General features: G+C 40.2%; 1 pseudogene; it reads left to right on the forward strand.

Moving 5' to 3' along the window:
* The first annotated feature begins 17,945 nt into the window (after positions 1–17,945).
* On the forward strand, positions 17,946–18,727 carry LOC109685368 (coiled-coil domain-containing protein 127 pseudogene; annotated as a pseudogene).
* The last annotated feature ends 5,776 nt before the right edge of the window (positions 18,728–24,503 follow it).

A 24,503-nucleotide genomic window follows, 5' to 3' on the forward strand; every position in this document is an offset into this window, starting at 1 on the left:
TTTTTCAACAGGCTGTGTCCTATCCCCTCCCCTTAAAGACTGCTCCAGAGCTTTCCCAGTCTGGCAGGTCCTTGAATGACCCACTGGGTTTCCACAGAAGACCATGTCTCCTTCAAGGAAACCAAACCAAGGAGAATGATGGAGGGGTGAATTCAACTATGATATATTGTAAAAATTTTTGTAAATGTCACAGTGTACCCCCAGTACAACAATAATATAATTTTAAACAAAGAAAATAAAACCAAAACTTGGGCTCCATCAGCCACCCAGCCTCACATGCACACCTATCTAATCAACAGCCATCCCCTTATGTCCATCTGCAAAGGCTGACCAATTGCACTTTGTTTGCCCTGCCCTCTCCAGAGCATCCTTGTGCATCATCTGATCTTCCTAACTGCAGCTTTTCTCTACAACCTCCTTCTGCTCAATTTAGCCCAGTGACTAGAAACAATAGGCACTTAATAAATGTCCACCAATTTTTAAATTGTGTTAAATGGTACTCCACCACATTTTCTTTAATTTCCTACAGGAAGACAAGTCATAATTGAAGGCTGGTTGCCCTTTTTATTTGTTTATGAACTATAATTTGATTCTGAATTACAGCTGTTGGTGGGCATGATGTACTTATATCTTCCTTGAGAAATTATGGGTGGGATGAAAAGTTGGCTTCTCTTCCATGACTCATCTCATTTCTTTCCATTTCTTAAAACAACAATCCCTTTCCTGGCCTTCTCTTCACTCCTCATCCCCATATCTTCACACACACTTCAGCACCACAACTGCAAAAATTCCTTGGTCACTGGTGACTTCCCAGTTGAACCCAAAGACAGACTTTAGTCCTCCTCTTTCTGGACCTGTCTTTCCTCTGTAACCCCCCTGAGAATCCCCTTTCCTAAATCCTTTCCCTGTGACCCCTTCCCAAACTAGCTCCTCTGTCTTCCCCAGCCTCTCTCATTGTTCCCACACCTTCCTCAGCTCTCCTTGAAGAGCAGTGTTCTTGGATTCTTCCTGCTTTCTTCCACATTCAAACTATGTTATGGTCCTAGGTATTGGACATACCATGCCTTTTTAGTCTGCATATTCAAACCTCATTATTTCAATCCCAGCACTCAGGAAGCTGAGGCAGGAAGTTGGAAGCCAACCTGGGTTACATATCAAGACCCTGCCTGAAAAAAAATTTTTTTTAATTTCCACCTTTTTAAGTTTCCATTTTATTTTCTGGCTGCAAATTGGGCAGCTGTACTTGTGCTTCACTTCAAAATATTCTGAATGGAGCCTACTGTTCCCTTCCTTGAAGCCCCTCACAGCAGGCGGTGTCCTTCTAGGCAGGTGCTCTACTGCTTCAGCCATGCCTCCAGCCCACTGCAGTGTGCTTCTGTATCCTCCACTTTTCCCATCTGCAATTTTCCAGTTCTATCTGCAGCCCCATCACCACACTGTATGGTAAATGGAGCCTACTCTTACACCAACACAGGCTCCACCCAACTTCTACTTTGCCCTTGCAGGTACACTCTACGGTCATTTCTATGACCTTTCAAAAAGAGGTCTGATTATGTCATGCCCTTCTTGCCTTCAGCCATTCCAACCTCCTGCAGGATCATGTCCAGCTGGTCAGAATGGCAGAAAATTCTTCATGGTTGGCCAGTCCCCAGCTGCATCTTCTGTTCCAACAAACACATGTTCATGGAATTCCTGCCCCACTACCTGAGCTAACTTCTATTTCCTGCCACTCAAGGCTTAGTTCAGCTAGCCCTCTTCCAGGAAGGTGTTTCTGTGACCACTCACACAAATGAATGTGCGAAAATGTGGTAGCATTATCTGGTCTAACAATTATCACAAAGAGGAAAGAAAAGAGGAAGGGAGAGGCTATTATGAGTGAACAACAATCAGGGATCTACAGAATGATTATAAGCAAGAGATGAAAAACAAAACAGAAATTACATGGCCTTGTGTCACTGTCTTGGTCTTTCCACTATGTGAGCTTGTTCCTAAGGCCTTGGGTCAGCCATTTACTTCCTAATCTGGGTTGCTTGTAAGACTCTGATGTTTGAGGTCCACTACTGGAGAGTGTTCCAATTGTTGGGAAATTTGAATTGCCTCTTTAGTTGAGACATGAGCCCAACTTGTGAAATGTGACTCCACTTTCACTGTTGAATTTGTTGTTAACAGTAGATGGTAAGCCTCTACCCAAGCTTTTGCAGGTTCTCCAATTAGTTTTCCTATGCCAGTGGAATTTTTAGCCCATAGAGTGCCAGGTCAGTGTCAAAGCCCTTATCTGGGGTCTGCAGCGAATATTACACAGAAGCAAAGGCACATGGAGAACAGTATTATGAACTCAGGAAGTGGTCCTCTGACATTTTGCCCACAGACCCATTGCATGACAATCTTCTCCCTACCAAATTTGTAGGGCAAGTACCACAGGGCACAAAGAAGTGTTTTTCAGTAAAGGGCCCAAAGGATAGGGGAAATCAATGGAGCAACAATACCTGCCACCTGTGTGGCACTGTTTACTGAGGAAAGAGGTTGGGCAAGGTCACAGTGTTTAATGTACAAAGGGAGAGGTGGGACTACCATAAATAAATTGATGGGGTTGACCATCACCTTGAGTGATGTTAACTCAGCTAACCTACCTTGATTATTTAAGGTATGGCAGGACAGTGGACACTTCCCTCCCTTGGAACACACTCATTTGTCTGAATTATCTTGGTTTCCTTTAATAAAATTGCATGATTTCTTTCCCAGCCTGCCTTCTGTGTACACTATCCGCCAGTGTCCCTATCCATCAGTGGCAGCAGGGAAAGCGGCCACTCCGCTGTTTGAACTTCAGGGCCACAAGTTCATTTGGGTTCTGTCTTATATTTGTTCTAGTGCCCTTTTAAAATGCTCTGCCAGGTGTTACAGTTCAGCTAATGGACTATTTCCCACTCCTGCTTCTGTTACTGAGTCAGGACTTCAGTGTCACACTGAGTTCCACTGACAACAGGAAATACAAGTCTGCTTGTTGCCCTGACACCTGCTTTTACAACCCAACACTAGGGGAAGACATTTTCCAGTCTGTCCCAATGCTATGATTGACCCATCTTTTTTGTTTGTCTGCACAATGATTTATGGTCAATCAGTATCTTCTGGAAATGTTTTAAGTATGACTTTTAGGAGATTTCAATCTCCTTTTCTGGCCTTTTTGATCTTGGGTTTGCTGGGGGAGAGGGCTCTTACAGATGCCTTTCCAAGTCAGTCTCATCAGCTTTTGCCACACAGGATTCAGCACCTGAGGTTCTGACCAACATGAGCACAAGTTGATATAGGTCAGTGCTGTGGGTCAGACATGGTTCAAGTGTCCGCCAAGGCTTCATGTGTTGAATTTTAATCCCTACTGTGAGGCAGTCAGATTTGGAAACTGCATCTGACAATGTTGTTTAGAGATGGGGCTTTGGGAGATGATTAAGATTGGATAAGATCATCCATGTGGAGCCCTATGAATGAATCTTGGTGGCTTTATAAGAAGTTGGTATATAGTTCAATAATAGTACAAGCCTCTATCATGCTTAGCAAGGCTCACGATTCTATTCTCAGCACCAAAAAAGGAAAAGGAGGAGGAGGAGGAGGAGGAAGAGGAGTAGGAGGAGGAGAACAATGAGGGGAAAGAAGGGAGAGGAGGAAGAGAGACACACACATATATACACACATGCTCCCTGTAACGCCATGTGATGCCCTGAGTCACCTCAGGGCTCTATCAGCAAGAAGATTATCACCAGTTGCAGCCCCTCCACTTTGGACCTTCAAAACTATGAGCCAAAGTGATCTGCTTTTCTTTATAAAGTTATCCAGTCTCAGGTATTTCAGGTTACAATAATGAAAAATAGACTAGTACAGTCAGATAACCATGGATCATGTAGATCCAAAAGTATTCTAAATTCTTCTGTGAATAGTTGCTGGTCTAATTTTGGTTTAGGGAAATTCTTAATTAAAGCTCTTAATTCAGTTTGGGTTCAGGTCTAAATTCCACAATTGCCTATATGCCTGGTTTATAAAAGGAAAAATATTTATAGGTAACTGACATTTGGGGGTTTTAGAAGAGTTATTGGGGGAAAGTAGGAGTGTATGGAAAGGGGGAGGAGAAAGGAAGTGTTGATGGAGTGTGGGAGGAGAGAAGCAAGAGGAGAAAGGAGGCAGGAGGGCTACATAGCCAGGCAACTAGAGGACAGGGCAGGTGAGGAGTCACCAGAGAAACAAATCACTTGGTTGTGCTAAATTTTGTCAGGCTTTGCATTCACTTTGGCCAAACAATCTCTTAGGAAAATAATTTTTATTCATAATTTCATTTGGAGGCCTCTACATACTAGTTACAAACTGCTGCTATTTGGTTCTTAGAAATATTATCCCTTTTCTTTCTAAAGACATTCTCGGATGAACAACTTTACTCAAGCAAAATGTTTCCAAAGTTGCCACAGAAGACAAACACCATCTGTGATGGTTACTCTTGGTTGTCAACTTTGATTAGATTGAGAGATGCCTAGGAAATTATCTGTGACAGTGGTTCCAGAGACAATTTAGATCATGACAACATCAGTGATTTAGTCCACTGGTAAATTCATAACTTGAGTAGATTATTAGAAAGTGTGGAACTGTGGAAGGTGGAGCCATGTTAGAGGAAGTGGGTTGCTAAAGGTGTACCTTTGAACAGAGTTATGTTGTCCTTTGCCCCTTCTCATTACTCTTCTCTGCCTCCTGACTACCATGATATGAGCATTCTGCTTCACTATGCCCTCTTTCTGCCATGATGCTCTGCTTCACTGTGGCCCAGAAAGAATGGAGCAGACTACCATGGACTGAAACCTCTGAAACTATGAGCCAAAATAAGTATTTCCTCCTTTTAAGTTATTAGTCTCAACAATGGAAGTCTGAGTAGCACATCATCCTTGGTAAAGTTATATCACTCAGAAAGATGGACACAAAATGAGAATAGCAATGGGAGTATGTCTAAGAAGTGGGAGTCATTCTGGAAAGGCAGGGGCCAGACCCCAATGCACCATGAGAACTAAGGATTGCTCCCACATACTGTGTCAACCTTGTTAATCAAACTTGCTGGTCGTTGTCATTTACATTTGGCAGAAACTCCAAGGCAGGCTGGGGTGGGAGAGCCTTCAGAGAAAGAAGAGAGGGCTCTAGGCACCCAGGCCAGAGACTGTAGGTTGTATGTTTATAAGTACAGTGACACTGGGATAACACCAGGGGCCCTGATCTCACTGCAGTAGGAAATCTGCACATACTTTTCTAAAAAAAATGTTAACACAAATATTGGTAAAATGATAGATTAGAAGTTTCTTCTGTGTGACTCTGAACGAGAAGAGTTGGGGTAACAAAGGAGAGCCTATATTTCACGGACAGAAAGAGAGGGAGAGCATTTGGAAGCAGAGCATGGAGATAGCTGGGGTAGGACCACATGTCTGTAACCCTAAGACTCAGAAGGCAGGATGATCATGAGTTTGAGGCTAACCTGGGCTTAATGGCAAGTTTTCAGCCAGCCTGAGCTTTACATTAAGATTCTTTCTCAAATAAAAAAAAGGTATGGAGAAACAGAGAAGCAATGCAAAGAAAAGTAGGAAACAGTCTACAATTCCTCCCTGCTTCCTTGGAAGGGGACCCAAAGTCACAGTACAAGGTAAGCCTGAAGAATTCAGGCAGCCCTGGCAACAATCCAACAGGCCGGCAGTCCTGGCTGCAGGAGAGCCCCACGATTTTCACAAGCCTTATCACCAGTGCAGGAGATTGTGTGTGACAGTGACTTGTTGCATGGCAATACAGCAAGCAATCCATTGCACCACTCTCCATATTTCAGAGTACTATAGTCAGACACCATCTTCAGAAGAGGCCTATTATTTGAGACTGAGCTGCTCTGGAGATTGGAAAACAAGAAACTCCCTGAATCACAAATCAGGGAGACAACCGGCCAGTGTCTGAGTGGAAGGCAGCAATGAGAGACAGTTGTGAAGAGGGGGAGGGTCTGACACAGGCCCTTTGAGACGTTTAAGCAGCAGGGAGAGTGCAGTGGTTGGTGGTCCTACGCTCTGTGATAATGAGTGAGCTGCATCACCTGTGGACTACCATGGACGCTGAGAGTCCTGAGCCCGTGGATGGTGAGTGCTCAGCTTCCCGGATGCCTCCTTGCTGCATGTGGTTTGCTGCTGTTTGGTAGGGTCTGAAAGCTTTGAACCCAAATCCAATGGATCATGCTATCCCCCAGCCTGCAGGGTGATTTACTGCTGGGTCTAAAAGCACTGGAGGCAGAATGCTTGGTTCTCTTAGGTCTCTTCTCTATGTAGAACTCAATACTATTTGCTTCTCCTACTCACTGGTGCACTGGAGGGACACCCTTGGCTTGGACATTTGCTGCCCCTGAGTGTACAAACTGGAGCATCTCTAGAGTGAGTGCGAACCTGCCAAGCCCACATGCCACAAAACTCATTGGGGCCAGCAACAACTTCAAAGAAGGAAAGCTTCCACTGTGAGTGAAGCCCTGACAACGTACGCTTGATCATCCCAGCTCTCAACCCCATACAACAGCACCAACCAGTATGGTGAGAACAGAGAGGAACTACGGTGGACTCCAGCTACCACCCATAATCCCCCCCAATCTGGTGCAGTCCAATCTTAGGGGAACCAGAAGTAAGTTTTTTCTAATTCTTTGTCTTCCTTATTCTTTTCCTTTTTAAAGTTTATTGTTTTTACTATTATCTTAGTATGGTTTTAATAATAGATTAAATAAATCAAATAAATTAAATAATTCAATTAAATAGATTAAATTAAATAATAATTTTTAAATCTATTATTTTTATTCCTCTTCTTTTGTCTAATTTTATTTACTTATTTTATTTCTTACTCTTTTCTCTCCTCTTCCTCAATATTATCCTTTTTTCTCCTTTTTCTTTTCTTTAACCTTGCTTCATCTTCCCTTTTGCCCTTCTCTGCCCCCTCCTTTATTTCATTAATTTTTATTTGTTTTATCTTTATTAATTTTTAACTTCATAGTTTATTCTAAATTATTTTGTGCCTTTCTTATCTGTGGTTATTGTGGCATGTTACATGTCTTCTTTTATTAGCATATAATAGTTATATGGGGGATTCATTATGACATTATATATGCACTAACAGTACATCTTAGATTCACCCCCTCCATCATTCTCCCTCATCCCTCTCCCGCCTTAGAACAATTTCAACAGGTTTCATTGTTCTATTTTTCATGCATGCATAATATTAGTTGTCTTAAAATGGTTTTTATTTCTATATCTGGTTTGTTTTAGTGTTGTTGCTGTTATGGCAATTTGTTTTCTTCTCTCTCTGTGTTATTGGGGATTGAGCCCTCAGAGAACGGTGCTTACCATATAAAGCTAGAAGAGGATCCATCCCAACAGATACACAAATTGGAAGTAAAAACACAAGAAATATGAAAAAAAATAAGGCAACATGACTTCAGCAGAAATATTCCCAAATATAGGGAAAAATGGAAATTGAAGTACAGGAGGCATTAGAACCCAAAATACACATGACCAGAAAAGAATCGCTTCCCATCATGTTATCATATTAAAATGCTAAGAGTACAGAATGAAGAAAGAGTACTGAAAGTTGCCAAAATACTTAAAAAGACAAATGCATCAGAATAACAGCAGACTTCTCAGCATAAGACCAGAAGGGAATGGTCTTATGTGTTTCAAGCACTGAAGCAAAACAACTACCAAGAAAGATTACTATATTGGGAAAAATCATCCTTTAAAATCAAAGGAGAAATAAAGGTCTTTCATGATAAGCATAAACTAAATAAATTCACGATCACTAAGCCAGCATTGCAGAAGATACTGAAAGGAATACTACACACAAAAGAGGAAGAAAGATATGTACAATCATGAGAGCTCAAAAAAGAATAAATTCCTCAGGCTAGGGACAATGAGTGGTAGAGCTCATGCCTAGCAAGTGCAAGACCCTGAGTTTAAACCCTAGTGCCATCAAAAAAAGAAGAAGAAGGAGAAGGAGAAGAAGAAAAGAAGAGAAAAACAAACAAGAATTAGGAAAGACTAAAAAATTGTTAACCCAGAAAACCAGCAAAACTATAAGGTGAATAATGGAGATATTAGCACATACCTTCAATAACAACCCTAAATGTAAATGGTTTTAACTCTCTAATTAATGAAAATGGGGTGAGTGTGGTAGCTACAGTTTCAACTACTCAGAGGACAGAAATCAGGAGGAACATGGTTTGAGGCCAGCCTAGGCAAAAGTTTGTGAGATGCTCATCTCAGCAAACAAGCTGGGTGGTGGTTCATGCCCATGATCCCAGCTGCCTGGGAGACACCGGTAGGAGGGTCACAGTCTTAGGCCAGCCCCAGGCCAAAAAAATGTGAACGCCTATCTGACAAAAAAAAAATCAAATGAAAAAAGGGCTAGGAGCATGGTTCAAGTGGTAGAATGCCCGCCTAGCAAGCATGAGGCCCTTAGTTCACACCCCAATACTGCCCAAAAAAATGAAGATGCTATATGTGGTGGTACACACCTGTAATCCTAACACTCAGGCAGCTGTAGCAGAAGTATTGTGAGTTTGAGGTCAACCTGGGCTACATAGCAAGACCCTGAATCAAAAACTAACAATGACAACAATTTACAACAAAAATCCCACAAAGACTGGCTAAGCAAATTAAAAAATAATTGTTATTTGAAAGAAACTTGCCACACTGACACTGAAAGACACACATAGACTGAAAGTGAAAGACTAGAAAATTATATTACAAGAAAATGGAATCCAAAAGAAGTAGAAGTTGCTATACTTGTATGTGGCAAAGCAGACTTCAAGTCAAAATTAGTTAGAAAAGATTAAGAAGGTTATTAGGCAATAATAAAGGGAACAATCCATCAAGAAGATAGAGCAGTTGCAAATAGATATGCACCAAATGTTGGTGCACCCAATTTCATAAAACAAATACAAATGGACATAAAGGGACAGATAGGTCCAAATACAATAATAGTGGGTGACTTCAATATCCTACTCTCATCAATAGATAGATGATCCAGACAAAAACACTGTAAAGAAATGTCAGAGTTAAGCCATGCAAAAAATCAAGGAGATTAACAGACATCTACAGAATATTCCACCCAAAATTGTGAAATATACATCTTTCTCATCAGCCACAGAACTTTCTCCAAAATAAATCACATTTTGGGCCACAAAATAAGTCTTAATAAATATAAAAAATTATTTTCTGGTATCTTATCAGATCACAGCAAAATTACAAAAACTATAGAAACTATATAAATATATGGAGATTGAATAGTACACTTTTGAATAATCCATGGGTCACTGTAGAAATCAAGGGTAAATTTAAAATCGCCTATAAGCAAACAAAAATGAAAATACAACTTACCAGAACATTTGGAATACAGCAAAGGCAGTATAAGAGGGAAATTTATTGCTATGAGTGCCTACATTAAAAAACCAGAAAGATCTCAAACAAATTAATGGTACACCTCAAGGTCTTAGAGAAAAAAAAAAAAAAGAACAAGTAGACCGAAAATTAGTAGAAGGAAAGAAATAATAAAGATCAGGGTAGAAGCCATGTACAGTGGCTCAAGCCTGTAATCCTAGCTACTTGGGAGGCTGAGATTGGGAGGATTGCAGTACAAGGTAAATCTAGGCAAAATGTTCACAAGACCCCATCTCAACCAACAGCTGGGTACAGTGTCACACACCTGTCATCCCAGCTGTGCAAAAGGCTGAAATTTGGAGGTTTACAGTTCCAGGCCAGCACAGGCAAAAAAGCTTACAAGACCCCATCTCAACTGAAAAAGCTGGGCGGTGGTACATGCTTGTCATCCAGCTAAGGAGGGAAGCATCAAATAGGAAGATTGTGTTTCAGGCTGGTCCAGGCAAAAGGTGAGGTCCCATCTCAAAAACAACCGGAGCAAAAAGGACTGGAGATAGAGTGCTTGATTTCATACCCCATTATTGCCTAAATAAATGAATAAACAAAAAGAAAGAAACGAGATCAGGATGGAAATTAATGAAATGGAAAGTAAAATAACAATACAACAGATCAATAAAACAAAGATTTGAAAAGGTAAACAAGATTGACAGATCCTTGGCCGAATTGACCAAAAGAAAGAGAAAGAATTCCCAAATTAATAAAACTGAGATAAAAATAGTGCTATTACAATAAATACTATTGAAATCCAGAGGATCATTAGGGAATATTTTGAAAATGTATATTTCAAAAAGCTGGAAAACCTAGAAGAAATGGATAAATTTCTAGAGCTACGAATACCTACAAAATGGAACCAAGAGGTTCCACCTCTCCCTAGTCAGAATGGCTACTATCAAGAACAGAAGCAATAACATATGCTGGTGAGGATGCAGGGGAAAAACCTTATGTATTGTTGATGGGAGTGTAAATTAGTGCTGCCATTATGAAAATCAGTACAGAGGTTCTCAAAAAATCTAAAACTAGGACTGGTGGAGTGGCTCAAGTGATAAAGTGCCTGTCTAGTGAGCATGAGGACCTGAGTTCAAACCCCAGTACTGCCAAAATAAAATCTAAAAATAGACCTACTATATGATCCAGTTATACCAGTCCTATATAGTGTATACACTCAAATGTGTCAAAGTCAGTATACAATAGAAATTCCTGCATGTCTGTGTTTATCATGACACTATTTACAACATCCAAGTTATGGAATATGCCTAGGTGCCCATCGATAGATGTAAGGAGAAATAAAAAATAATAATGCTTCATATATAATGAAGTCCAAAGGATGGAACTGGAGATCATCCCATTAAGTAAAATAAGCCAGTCTGTGAAAGATAAGTACTACATGTTTGCATTCAGATTTGAATCTGGGGTGGGAGGCATGAAAATAGAAAGCTGGAAGCATGGCTCAAATGGGAGAGCACTTGCCTAGTGTGTACAAGGTCCTGAGTTCAAATGCCAATCCTCCTGAAGAAGGGGGGAAGAAAAGAAAAGAGGGACCATTAGGGAAAAGGAAGAGGGAAGGGCATACCAGAGAAAGGAGTGAGGGGTGATCAAAGTAACTTATATTCATATGTGAAAATGTCACAATGAAACCCATCATTTTGTACTATTAGTATATGCTAATAAAAATATTAAACAATAAAAAATTAGTAGGTGCTTGAAGTTTGTTGACATTTGGAAAATCAAGGTATAAACTTTCATTTCAAATTAACAGATTTGAGCATGTATAAAATAATTTAAAACCTTTAAAGATATGTATTTTTTAAAAACGGGCTTTTAACAAAAACATACATTTGTCACTATCATGAAGACATCTTTAGGAAAAATAACTAAAAAGAAAAAAAAAAACACCAGGTGCATGAGTAATAAAGCTATTCGTATTCCCTGGTAACCTTACAAAGCAAGCAGTTCAGCACCAACCTTTGACTCACTTGCTGGAATGTCAAGTTTGTTTCTTCTTGTTGGGTGACTAAGCCAGATGATGTGGCAGTGGCAAGCTGACATTACTCAGCATGGCCCAGCTCAGCCCGGGCAGTGATAGATTCTCAGATGGTGGGTTTGGCTGCCCTTTCCTCTTTGCCTTCTTGTGGTTTAGGATTTTCTGGGTGTCTGTATAAGCAATCGAAGTTATAATAGCATGGAAGTTGAGATGGCTGCTGACTTTGTGTCTCTGTGGTATTCCTTATCCTCTTCCTTGAGTCCGTTCTTTCCATGAAGAGAAAGCCCCTGTGAAGCATGGTCTACAAACCCAATGAGATGGTTTGTAACCCCAACACATAATTGTCTCCATGGTCTACCTTGTTCTCCTGCATCTGGCTGTCAGCATCCACACAGGAGGATGAAACACTGTGGTTGAATCTGTGGTGTCTCTGCAGATAGTAAGGTGGAAATGCTGGCCTATGGTGGGGCAGCATGTTTGGGCTGGGCCCTCTTTTTTTTTTCCCCATTCTGGTTGTTCTGGCAACTTCACTGTAGCTAGTCTTGGACCCCTACAATGTGTGTAGCAACTAGAGTAGTTATGATCAACTGCACATTTATTGCCTGGAACTGGAGCTCCACCAGGGCTTGACACATTTGCTGCCTCCCACCACTTCTCCTTCAACATAATCTAACTCCATGGTGCCTCCACCTCCTACACTATGCAAGATCTTCATGGCACTCTGTGTACAAATGTATATTCCTTGGTGTCATTCCTGCTGATGGTACCATGTTTGTCTTGTACACTGAACCATTTTACTGTTCCCAAATCTTCCTTGGAATGATCTTGTCCGCATAGTAGATACCGCCAATATGAGGCCACATTGCCACCACTCCTGCACTACTGTTCATGATGTGGGTGGGTATAATGGTGATGTGTTGTGAGTGATGGTGAAATGTTGGGTGTGATGGTGATATGTTGTGTGAGGTGTGATTGTGATGAGTGTGTGTCTGTGTGATGGTGACTGCCTAGAGTATGCTGGTGATACAGGGTGTAATACGGACAATGGTAACTGGAATAGTGGCAGCTGTAGCAGCTGCTCAAGTTTCCCAGGGTCTTCTTTCCTCTCCCACTCCACATCAAACCCTGCCTGTAACTTGAAACTCCCCCAAACTTAACTAGTAACAACCTACTGTTGACCAGAAGCCTGCTAAGATCACAAGTAACCACTCACACACATTTTGCGTTAGCTGAGTTCTATATGTGTTATACCCAGTGAGCACTCCAAGATGGCTTTTTGCCAGGTGCACAGCTCCTTGGAGTCTAGCTAGTCATGGCAGTCATGGGCACACTTGTAATGTGAGCTTGCTAGGGTGGCAACTGGAGGCAGCCACACAATGACCATGGTGCAGTGCTGCTACAGTTAGTTTTATGCAGTTATAATTAATACTGCATCTCAGTTTATATTTCTCTAGACTGTAAGTGGCACTGTGTATTGCCTGTTTGAGTGAGTTTTAATACATTTTAACAAATTTGTGTATACTTCACAGTAGTAAGTGACGAGATACCTCTTACCTACATGTATTCTATGTATTCCTGATGTATTTTTAATTCTTTTGGTATTTCTAGACTAGGTGAGTTTTTTTTTCAAATTGTGGCAAATCTGCAGAAAAGAAAAACCTTGTACAAGTGGCCCCCTGCTTTTCAAACCATGTCATTTCAGGGTCAACTCTGTGGGGGGACAGGGATAGAATTGCTACATCATAGGTTCTGCATTTAAACTTTTGAGAAACTGTCAGTTTTTTCCCCAGTGGCTACACTGTTTTACATTCCACTAGCAGTGTATGAAGAGTTCCTATCTCCCCACCTTCTAGATAGCACTTGCTGTTTTTTACTCACTGTTGTTTTCACTACCATCCTAGCAGGTGTGAAGTGGGGAAGTGGTTTCCCACAGCGCTTTGATTTGCATTTCCTTAATGCCCGGGATGTTAGACGTCTTTTCACATACTTTTTGGCCATTCACATATCTTCTGTGGAGAAATGTCTGAACACAGATTCCTTCTTTTTTTTTTTGAGGCAGGGTCTCACTATGTAGCACAGGCTGGCCTTGGACTCCCATTGCTCCAGCCTCAGCTTCCTAAGTGTTGGGATTCCCCATGTGTGCCATCACACCTAGCTCTTTGATTGTTTTTTCTTTTTTTGAGACAAGGTATTGTTTGCTACATGACCCAGGCTGGCCTAGAACTCACTATCCTCCTTCCTTAGCTTTCTGAGTGCTGAGATTATAGGAGTATACCAACATACTGGGCATCTGTGCTTATTTTTAATTTATTTGTCTTCATGTTGATTTGTGAGAATTCCTTATATTTGGGATGCTAAATGCTTATCAATAGATGATTCGCAAATACTTTCTCCAATTCTGTTGTGTTTTTACTTTCTTCTTCTTGTGATCGAATCCAGGGCCTTGAACATGCCAAGCCAAGCTACACCCATAGCCCTCTTTTTCCTCCTTCTTTTTTCTTTCTTTCTTTTTTACTTTTCTTGTTGTCTTTCATGCACAGGAGATTTTAATTTAGTAAAGCTAAGTTTCTTTCTCATTTCTGATGCTCATGCTTTGGTGTCAAATCTAAGAATTCATTGCTAAATCCAAGTCATATGGACTTACAGACAAGCTTTCTTCCTAGAGTTGTTTGTCTTTAGCTCTTATATTTCAGTGTTTGGTCCACTTTGAATAATTTGTGTATATGAAGTGAAGCAAGGATCCAACTTCATTCTTTTACATGTACATATCCTGTTGTTCTGGCACCATTTGATTTTTTTTTTTTTTTGCAGTACTGGAGGCTAGTGGAGTGGCTTAAATGGTAGAGGGACTGCCTAGCAAGTGTAAGGCCCTGAGTTCAAACCCCAGTTTTATATATATATACATATATATATATATGTATATATATATATGTATACATATATATATATGCCTGCCAAGCAGTACTGGGGTTTGAATTCTGCCTGCTTGCTAGGCAGACACTCTATCACTTGAGCCACACCTCTAGCCCAAGAGCATTCTTTAATGGTCTTGGCACCCTTGTCAAAATTAATTGGAAAGAAAAAGAAAAAAACCAATTGGACATAAATACAGGGTTTATTCCTTTCAGTTATATTCCTTTGGTCCATATGTCTAGCCTTACTCCAGTACCACACAGTAGTGATTAATGAAGTTTATAGTAAGTTTTTTTTAATTCTTTTTTTTTTTTAGACAGAATCTTGCTAAGTAGCCCAGACTGGACTCAAACTCACCATCTTCCTGCTTTACCTACCAAGGGCTTGGATTATAGGCATGTACCACCACCCCTGGATTATAGTTAGTTTTGAAGAGAAGTGTGAATGTTCATTTTCCTTGCCTTTTTCAAGTTTTGGTTATTTGGGGGGGTCTTTTTTTTTTTTTTTTGCAGTACTGGGCTTGAACTCAGGACCTCACAGTTGGTAGGCAAGCACTTTATCACTTGAGCCACTCTGCCAACTCTTTTTGTGTTGGGCTAGTTCAAGATATGGTCTTTTGAACTATGTGCAGGGCTGGCCTTGAACCATGATCCTCCTGATCTCTGCCTCCTGAGTAGCTAGGATTATAGGCATGAGCTACCAGCACCTGGCAATTTGGGGTCTCTTGAATTCTACATAAATTTGAGTGTCAGATTTTCCATTTCTACAAGAAAAGGTCATTGAAATTTTAATAGTGATTGTATTGAATATTAGTTCACTTTGGGAATATACATTGTCTTCCAGTTCATGGACATGGGGTAGTTGTTCATTTACTTACCAAGTGCTCTAGAAGTAGTCATGCCTTTCACCCTTGGGTTTGTGGCTATTCTTTTACAAATAAAATTGTTTCTTAATTTTTTTCTTAGATTGTTCAATGTATGGAAACACAACTGTTCTTTGTACATTAATCTGTACTCTGTAATTTTACTTATTGGCTCTAGTAGCTTTTTGTGAATTATCTGGGATTTTCTATATGTAGAATATCTGAAATATAGTTTTTTTCTTACTTTCCAGTTCAGATGCTATTAATTTATTTTTCTTGACTAATTGCTCTGGAAAGGCGTTCTAGTGCAGTGTTGAGTAGCAATAATAATAGTTTCTGCTTCTCACCCTTGGGGTTCAGTCTTCCAACATTGTCTATGCATTGACTATGGATCTTTCTTTTCTTTTTGTTGTTTGTTTTTGTTTTTGAGACAGGGTCTTGCTATGTAGCCCAAGCTGGTCTGAAACCCATTTTGTAACCCAGGCTGGATCTTGAACTCAAGATCCTCCTGCCTCCACCTCCTGAGTACTGGGGTTATAGGTTTATGGCTACCACAGACCTCTCTCTATTCTCTCAGGGAGACAGAGAAGTATAGGAGAGAGGGATGGAGATTATTAGGTAAAGATTAAGGGAGATAGTGGAGTTATACAGAAAAAGTCAGGGACCACCAAAGCTTTTTGGCAAAGCCCCAGAAGCTAAGAAGAGGGAAGGACAGATTCCTTAGAGGTTCCTGAGGAAGCAAAGCACCATCAACACCTAGACTTTTGAGTCTGCTGTCCCGAAATTTATTGTAAGACAATAAATTTATGTTGTTTTAAGCTACCCAGTTTGTGGTCATTTGTTGAAGCTAATATTCTATGTTAATAAGAGATATTAGACTGAAGTTTTCTTTTTAGTAGTGTCATTATCTGTTTTAGTCTCAGATAATGCTAGCATCATAGGATGTGTTAGGCAGTGTTCCTCTTTTTTCTTTTCGAAGAGGTTGGCAGGATTGATGTTAAGAGTTATTTAAATGTTTGATAGAATTCATTCATGAAGCCATATGGTCTTGGGTTTTTCTTTTGGAGGAAGTTTTCAATAATTGATTCAATCTCTATTTATTATAGGTCTATTGAGATTGTCTGTCTCTTCTTGAGCCAGTATTGGTAATTCATGTGTTTTCATGAATTTATCAATTTCATCTAAATTACCTAATATGTTACCATACAATTACTAAGTTCTTCCAACCCTTTTCATTTTTGTCAGATCAGTGGAAACATCCCGTATTCTCATTTTAGTTTGATCTTCTTTCCTTTTTGCTTACTCTAGCCAAAGATTTGAGAGTATCTGTGGATACTCTCAAAAAACACACCCTTGGTTGGGCAGATTCTATGGTCTTCCTATTCACAATTCCATTTATATCCTCCCTAATTTATATAATTTCCTTCCTCTGCTGGCTTTAGGATGGGCTTGTTCTTTTCTAGTCCATAAAGTGTAAAATTAAGTTTTTGCTATAGGAGTTTTCTTCTTTTTAATATGGCATTTACACATATGGCTTTCCTCAGAGAACTTCTTTTGCTTTCACTGCATCCCTGAGTTTTGGTGCACTGCAGTTTGGTTTCCATTCTTTTCTTTTTAATGGTACTGGTGTTTGAACTCAAGGTCTATGCCCTGAACCACTCCTTAAACCCTTTTTTGTGATTTTTTTTTTCTTTGAAATAGGGTCTTGCAAACTATTTGCCGAGGCTGGCTTTAAACATTGATCTTCCTGATCTCTGAGTAGCTGGGATTACAGATGAGAGTCACCAGTACCCAGCCTGTTTTCACTCTTAAAGTTTTTCTAATTTACTTGGTGATTTCTTTGCCCCATGGGTTGTTTAATTTTCATGTGTTTATGAATTTTCCAGCTTTCCTGTTTTATTCATTTATATTTTCCTTCTACTGTGGTCAGAGGAACTACTTTGTATCTTTTAAATTTTATTGAGCTCGTTTCTCCATCCTGATGATGTTCTTGTTTCTGTTCCTCACCATGTCTTCTCACATGACAAGTGTTTCCAGAATCAAGTGTTTCCAGGCCTAGAAACAAAAGCAAAAGCATCCCATTCCCCATGAGTTCAGATGAAAACCTGATAAGATCACATACAACCAGGTGCCGGTGGCTTACTCCTGTAATCCTAGCTACTCAGGAGGCACAGATCAGGAGGATGGTGGTTGAAGTCAGCCTGGGCAAATAGTTTATGAGATCCTATCTTGAAAAAGGCCATCAAACAAAAAAATAGGACTGGTGGAGTGGCTCAAGGTGTAGGCTCTGAGTTCAAACCCCAGCACTGCAAAAAAAAAAAAAACAAACAGCTCAGATACAACTCCAAGAGGAGACCCTGGAGGAGAACCAGCCTAGGTCTATAAGGAACTGAGGTACACATATTTATTCTGTGTCAAGGTCACTATCATCTAGGCACACCAAGTTCAAAATGTTATTAGTGTCTGCGCAATTGGACATGTGTAACTGTGATTTTTCTTTTTCTATGATCTGCACTAGTAGGTTGATTCAGTAACAAATATGTAAAGCCTTTAAAATGTACTGAGAGTTGTTTTGTGGCTTACCACATGGTCTATCCTTAGAAAGGTCACTACACAGAAAATTGCAACCTCAACAAGAACATCCCCAAGGGTGCTGCCGCTGGGTGGACCCATGTCCAACTGAGCTGGGGATGCCACTGTCCCTCTGAGGTATGTCTCCATGATTAATTTAAGTAATACCCCAAATTGGAACATTCAACGTAATCCCTGCGCTGATGTGGGTGATAGAAAGGTGGAATTACACCCTGTTGGTGCCAGTGCTGGGGTTGGCAGCAGTTTGTTGGATTTGGTCTAGGGAGTCCCTCCCTCCCATCAAAAAAAAAAGAAATAGAAAAAGAGAGAGAAGGATATCATCAGAGAACAGCTGTTTTCCAAAGGGGTCTTGAAGCCAAGTTCCATGCTGTGATCTCAGAACACCAGTGTGCGGTTGTTCATTTGTCTTTGGAACTTGAAAAGGAGAAAAACAGAACAAATAGTTATTGAGAAGGCCTTATCTCTCAGGGACATAAGTTGGTGGCAGAAAAGAAGCTTCTGGAACAGGAATGGGCTCAGGTAATGCAAGAAAAAAGCCAGCAACCTCTGAGGAGTGTGTGTCTGAGCTGTCTGAAAGAAGAGGACTGGCGGAGGAGAGCCCGGCTTGTGCTGAAGGAGGTGGAAGAGGCTCTTGAAGAAGATCTACTGTAGTCCAATTCTCTCTTGAAGCACACAACTAGAACTGGAGAAGAACCTACTTGTGCATGTATCTGTCGACCTGGTGGCTGCTGATCTGGAGGTTGCAGCTGTCTTAACCGACATATTTAAACATGATAAGCATTGTGGTGATGTCTGCAATACCAACAAACACCAAAATGGGAAGCTCATGTGGCTATATCTCAAGTATTGGGAACTAGTTGCCAAGTTGAAAAGTTTAAGAGAGTGGAGAAGGTCATACTAGAAAAGTAAGAGAGAATTAATGAAACTCATGGCCAGACAGTTGGTCATGATGTTCTGCATTCTGGAATCTCCAATGTTTTCTGCTTTCCTGTCACCTATGTGTGGCCATGTGCAGCCACTCTCTTCAGGGACTCTGCTCCTGCCACCCTCTGAACAGTACAGCAAGGCCTTGGCAGATAAGGTTTTTTCTGAGGTGCCCTACAGTTGTGAAGGTGCCCTGCAGCTGATTCAATTTTCGGAAGCATTTTGAGCTGCTAATATTTGCCAGGACAGTATAATCTCATATATTAGCTCTAGGGTATGAATTGTTTTTAAAAGACCAAATACAATATCGATCCTCAACATAAATAATTTTTTTGTTGGTTTTCTTCTTAAGTAAATTCTGTCTAGTTCTAGAATTACTTTTCTCCTTTCCCAGAGTCCATTCAGAAGTCATCAAGGTGATGTCTAGCACTGCCTCACAGATGTCAACAGTAAAGTCATCAAGGGCTTATCTTATTTGGAAGAGCTCTTAACCACAAAGGGAAGAAAACACGTTTCTTTTGTCCAGTTGAAACCCCAGTGTGTGTTTGGAATTTAGCTTGTGTCTGTTTTCAGTAAGCAGATTTTATTTATGTGCAATGATATATAATCAAAACTACTTGTCATTTAAAAATAGTAGTGTCACTTAAAAAAAAGAATAAGAAGAAGAACATCACCAAATTCCTGGGAAGAGGGAGGGAGAAAACGCTTTCCAGAGTTACCATATTACAATATCCAAACTTTCCAGATCTCAAAAAAATTTACAAAGCACACAAAAAAACAGCAAATTATGGCCTATTTCTACAGTAAAAATGAAGAAATCAACAATAAACATTCTGAAGAAACGAAAACATTGATTTACTAGACAAAGACTTTAAATTAATTAAATTAAGTATGCTAAAGATATTAAAGGAAACAAGGGACCAGAACTAAGGGCAATCAGAAGAGTGGTGTATGAACTGTAAGGAAAGTCAGTAGAGAGATAGTAATTATAAAAAGGAACTAAATAGAAGTTCTAAAGCCAAAATACAATTGCTGAATTGAAATAATTGCTGGAGAGGCTCAGCAGATTTGAGCAGACAGAAGAAAGACTCAGTGAACTTGATCTTTTTGTAGTACAACTCCCAGGACACAATGAGTTCTAGGCACGCTCTCTGCCACTTGAGTGATACATCAGCCCCTGTTTTTGAGATAGTGTCTTGCAACCTGGCCTTTAACTCCAAGTCCACTGCCTCTGTCCCCCAAGTAGCTGGGATTACAGATGTGTGTTACCATTCCCAATTTAGGGCCAATGAATTTAAATACAGGGTAATTGAAATTACCCACTCTGAAGAGCAGAATGAAGAAAATTAAGTCAAATGAACAGAACTGAAGTATGATGACTCATGTCAGTATTTGCAGCCTTCAGGAAGCTGAGGCAGGAGAATCATAAATTCAAGGCCAGTCTGGGCTACACAGCAAGACCTTGTCTCAAAAACAACAACAAAAATGAACAGGATCTAAGGAACCTATAGGACACCATCAGGTGTAGTAATATGTACATTATGGAAGTCTCAGAAGAAGAGAGAGAGAAAGGAGGCAGAAAGTATTTGAAGAAACAAAAGCAAAAACTTCCCAAATGTGATAAAACACATGAATTTACAGATCCAAGAAACTCAACAAACTCCAAGCAGGACAAACTCAGAGACCCAGGATAGACACATTTTAATCAATTTATCAAAAGTCAAAGATAAAGAAAAAAATCTTGGAAACAGCAAGCAATTTGTGACATTCAAAAACTCAGTAAGATCAACAGCTATCTTCTCATCAAAAAGCATGGAGGCAAAAAGGCAATGGAATGATTTGTTTACATTGCTAAAGAAAAACTCTGACAAGTAGGAATTTTATATCTGTCAAAATGTTCTTCAATGCAGAAATAAAATAAATAAATAGGATGGGATGGGATAGAATAGAATAGAATAGCCTGCCCAGGTGACTCACTCCTATAATCTTAGCTACTTGGGAGGCAGAGATCAGGAAGATCCTGGCTCAAGGCCAGCCCCAGCAAAATGCAAGACCCTATCTCAAAATACCCAACACAAAAAAGTGGTTAGTGTATTGGCTCAAACGTTAGAGCACCTGCCTAGCAAGCATGAGGCCCTGGGTTCAAACCCTAGTAGCACCAAAACAAACAAACAAAAAGAATAAAAATTGGGGCGAATATGATTGGTGCATTATATATACAAATGAAAACAGCATAATAAAACCCACTAAAAACTGTTAAAAGTAGGGAGGTGATATGGATTAAGAAGAGGGGGTGAATTTGATCAAAGCATATTATATGCCTGTAAGGAAATATCAAAATGAAACCCTTTGTATAATTAATTTACATTAATAAAAAAGAATGAAGGAGATATTAAGACATTGCCAGACTGACAAAAGTTTACAAAATTTAGCTACAAGAAATGCTAAAGGGAGTACAAGATTAAGTGGAAGGGCCTTAGATAATAACTCAAAGCCAAATGAAGATGTCTGGTAAAGGTAAATATTAGGCTGGGCACTATGGCCTAAGACTATAATTCTAGCTACTTGGGAGGCAAGATTGGGAGGGCTTCAGTTCCTGACTAGCCTGGGCAAATGTTTGCAAGACCCCATTTCAACCAATGGCTAGGCACAGAGTCATGTACCTGTCATCCCAGCTACTTCAGGAATCACAAATAGGAGGATCATAGTCCAGGACAGCCCAGGCATAAAGCAAGACCCTATCTCAGAAATAACCAATGCAAAACGCATTGACAAAGTAGCTAAAGTAGAACACCTGCCAACAAGTATGAGGCCCTGAGTTCAACTCCCTGTACTGCTAAAAAGAAGAGGGGAAAAAAGTTAATATTATTGTATTGTATTGTTACTCTGATTTGTGTTTTCTATATGATCCAGGAGACAAATCATGAAATAATCATACTCAAACTATCTGGTTGATGGGCCCACACATATGAAGATGTAATTAGTGACAAGTCTGAAGGGGGATAGGAGCAAAGGTAACATATGCTGTTGAAGCTTAGTTTTCTTAATTCAAACTATATTGGCATAAATTTAGCACTAAACTCTAATCTCCATAGTAACCACTAGAAAAATAACTTAAAGTATGAAGAAAGGAAAATAAAGAGGAAATCAGAATTTGTCAAACACAAAAGGAGGCAATATTGGAGGAATTAAGAAAAAGAAATATAGAAAACAAAATGACCAAAGTAAAATCTTCATTATCACTAATCACTTTAAATGTAAATAGGCTAAACTGTCCAACTAAATGGCAGAAACTGGCAGGATGATTTTAAAAACATGATCCAACTACATGCTGCTAACCAGAGAGTCACTTCAGCTCCATAACACAAATAGCTTAAAGTAAGATGATGAAAAAAGATATTCCATGCAAATAGTAGCCAAAAGGGCTAGGATAAAAAGGGGTCAGCCCAGGCAAAGTTACTAAGACCCTATCTCAAAAAAAATGCAAAACAAATCTGGCTTGTGGCATGGCTCCAGTCTTAGAGCTCTTGCCTAGGATGTGTAAGGACCTGTGTTAATCCCCAGTACTTCAAAAAAAATAATAAAACAGTTACAGTGGTTATACTAGTATCACACAAAATAGAAGGAGGAGCCACAGGTGGGAGTGAACTCCTATTTCTGTTTCTGGGTCCTACTACAGTGCCTGCAGGACAGCCAGGACAGCCACACCAGAACTGAGTTCTATGGAGAAGACTCAGGCTCTCTTCCTGTCTCCTCTGGGTAGAAGATAACCAAGCATCTGAGGTAACAGAGCTCATTGAGTCCTTGGCCATTAGCTCCCTTCACTGTAGAGATGCAGAGGGGTTTCCTAAGAGCCAAAAGACTCAGGTGGAGGGATGAGAACACCTGCCTTCCTATTATCTCAGACACAGCCCTTCTCTCTCCTTCATTCACTCTCATTTGCAGCCAGAATGTACTTCTGCACTCAATTTTCCTGTCCTGGGTCAGCAACTCCATTTGAGATGTTGAGAAACATCCAAAAGTGAACCACAAAAAGCAACCCATGGTCTGTATTAACCAAAAATAAGGGGAAAGTAACTTAAAGGAAGCACACATATAATATCCAGAAAACAACACATCAGTAAAAACTCTACCTCATGGATAAAGAAAACCTGAGGTCATCAAGAAAAATCTTTAAAGATTATAAAAAGCTAAATACCGTTTTCCTTTTTCTTTTCTTTTTTTTTTTTTTATTTAAGAAAGGATCTCTATATGTAACCTAGGTTGGCTTCAAACTCATGATACCCCTGTCTCAGTCTTCTGAGTGTTGTGATTACAGACACACTAGCACTCTAGCTTTAAGACACAAAGACACATATTCCATATATGTGTGTATATATTTGTGAATATTTCAAAGTAAGGTTAAGGTTTAAATATGGTTCAAATATGAAATATCCCCATATGCTTGCGTGTTGAAGTCTTGGTCACCAGCTGGTGGTAATACTTTGGAAGGTGCTAGAAACTTTAGGAGGTGAGGCCTACTGGAGGAAGTAGGTCACTGGGGGTGGGTCCTGTCTCTGTCTCCACTTCCTGGCTTTTGTGAGATGAGTAACTTTGCTCTGCTTTGTGTTTCTACCATGATGTTCTGCCTCACCACTGCCCAGAAACAACAGAGCCAACCAAACATGGACTGAGAGCTCTGAAATCATGAGTTGAAACAGATCCTTTCTCTCTCAAGTTGTTTCTCTCTGATATTTGTCATAGTGACAAAAACTGACACAAGTAATCTCAAAATCATGTTTTATTTTCTCAGCGTTTATTCTGCAAATAATAAAAACATGCCATGGTAGTCTGAATGCCTGCAAATTCACACATTGGAGCTATTGCCAATGTGGAAATATTAAGAGGGGGGCTTCTGGGGTGTGAGTCATGAAGGTACAGACCTCAAAGGTGGGACAAGTGACCTTGTTGAAAGTTGGAAGTAACCAACTAGGCCCTCTGCCCTCTGCTTTCAGCCATGTGGGGACACCATGTCACCCACTTCAGAGGACACAGCAGGAAAGCACCACCATGGAAGCAGACACTGGCCTTCATTGTGCAGATGGTGAACCTGCTGGCACTTGATCTGGGGCTTAACAGCATGCAGAGCTATAAATAAATTTATAAATTACCCAACTTCAGGAATTTTGTTACAGCAGCATGAACAGACTGAGACAGATGCCCAAGTGATAGATTCAGCCTGGTAGTAATTTTTATCGACATTCTTACCACAAATCTTTCACAGGTAAAGAATGGCTGTGTGTCATGTGAAGGTCCACACTGAGGTGGAAGAGTTCATGGGCATACTATGAAGATATGAAGGAGCTTCAGAGTGCCACTAGAAAGTGATGACAGCATCACTCCACAAGGAAGAAGGTGCCTGGGATCCTCGCCATGGTGGGTTCCCCAATGTAGGCAGAGTGAAGCAAGAACTGATGAAGCAAAAGCAAGTAGAGTTGGGCATGGTAGGAAACACCCATAATCCCAGTATCAAGGAGGCAGAGCCAGGAAAATCACAAGTCTGAGACCAGATTGGGCTATGTAGCAAGACCATATCTAAATGGTAGAAAGAAAGGGGGGAAAAATGTACAAACACATCCCTCTCAGGAGCTCTGACCACACTGTCATATCCTATATGCACAGCAAATCTGCATCAGTATTTAGTTTGGGTGATCCCCTTTCCCAAACCACCAGGTCACCTGTTTTGCCCCAACATAATGACTCAAATGAACAAGTTTCATTT

The sequence above is a fragment of the Castor canadensis genome, chromosome 4 (genome assembly GCF_047511655.1).
Source record: "Castor canadensis chromosome 4, mCasCan1.hap1v2, whole genome shotgun sequence".
NCBI lineage: Eukaryota > Metazoa > Chordata > Mammalia > Rodentia > Castoridae > Castor > Castor canadensis.